This window comes from Mirounga leonina, unplaced genomic scaffold (assembly GCF_011800145.1).
Source record: "Mirounga leonina isolate KUSES-001 unplaced genomic scaffold, KU_Mleo_1.0 Mir_418, whole genome shotgun sequence".
Classification (NCBI taxonomy): domain Eukaryota; kingdom Metazoa; phylum Chordata; class Mammalia; order Carnivora; family Phocidae; genus Mirounga; species Mirounga leonina.
Window position 1 is genome coordinate 7,372,215 of NW_023270739.1, and position 1,636 is coordinate 7,373,850.

Sequence of the window (1,636 nt, forward strand, 5' to 3'; positions counted from 1 at the left end):
CAAAATATGCTGAATTCATTATAAAAACACTGCAATGGGCTGCCGTGGGAGTGGAGGCCAGGTGTGGGGCGGCCAGGCAGACCTTTCTGATGAATTCACATTGTAGCTGAGAAGGAGCTAGCTGTCGGAAGGGTGTCCAAGCCAAGAGACTAGCGAGGGCAGAGGTCCTGAGGTCATCCAATTCAGCAAACCTGAGTCAGAATATGAGCTCAAGCTTGAGTCTCTGCATCCAAAGTCTGTGCTTGGTTCCAGGAACCATGATTCCATGTTCCACTGCTGGCTGAGGCGAAAGCAGGCATCAGAAAGATGAGAGGGTACACGCAGCTTACGTATTCAACCACTTACGTATGTGTACAGGGACAGGGACAGGGGCTCCTATTTTCCGAATCAGAACTAGGTCACATGGTATAGGGAAGATTATTGCCCTGATTTATTGATTGAACTAAATGAGAAGTCTTGTAAAGTATTAAAATTCAGTCCTATTTCCCCGTACATTCAATAAATTATCCTTATTGAAAAGATTGACCTTTGAGGTGGAAGGAAAGATAAATTCAGTGCAGATCTAAAGCCTCTATTACAGAAAATGATCTAATTGGTTGTTTACGGTGAAAGCTGTCCCAGAAAATCTGGATTGCCTGAAATAATGGGACAGAAAACATAAGAATTGGTTCGCAGGGGACTGGATCATTTCTTGTGTGTGGATGGAGAGGATTGAGGCCCCTAGAGAAATGAACTTGTTCATTGAACTTTTCCATGTCCTGGAGAGTTGGGCAGTGGGTGGGTATCTCTCCTGTGACAGTTTGTTTCACGTCTTTGTTTTGTTGTTGTTGTTGTTTTTAAGATTTTATTTATTTATTTGACAGAGAGAGACACAGCGAGAGAAGGAACACAAGCAGGGGGAGTGGGAGAGGGAGAAGCAGGCTTCCCGCTGAGCAGGGAGCCCGACGCGGGGCTTGATCCCAGGACCCTGGGATCATGACCTGAGCAGAAGGCAGACACTTAACGACTGAGCCACCCAAGCACCCCTCACTGTCTTTGCTTTGATTCCATGACAAAGATAACTTGGTACCAGTTATTGACTCACCTGCTGTTTGGGCCAATGATTTGACCTAAAAAGTCAAGTGTGCCATGACTCTTACATATATATCACACCTTTGAGGTGAGGATTAATCTCCCCATTTTACAGTGGAGGAAACTGAGGTCCAGACAGTTTCAAGAAGATCTTGATGGAGGTTCCAAGTTAGTGGGGAGCTGGGACCAATTTCCGTTTGATTTCCGAGGTTGCACTGGGGATACTCTGCTGATTTTCTCCGAGGTGACTTCGTGTGTCATAATCCCCTGGGGAGCTAATGAACAAGGCTCCCGGACAAACTCATATTCAGCTTGGACTTGCTGGGGGTGTGGCCCGGGAATTCGCCGTCCAAAGTTAGCCTTACCACCCCCTGCTGCCCGAGCCCCCCGCACCTGCCCACTCTGGATCCTCAAGGACCTTAGATCTGAGATGGGCATGTTTAGTGTTGCACAGACTCACCCCCAAAGGTCTGACCAGAGATCATATGGACGATCTCTGCAGCATAGTGGGACCCCGGTTCCTGGCCTCCCTCTGCCCCAGGTCGTTGTAACATCAACCTTTCCA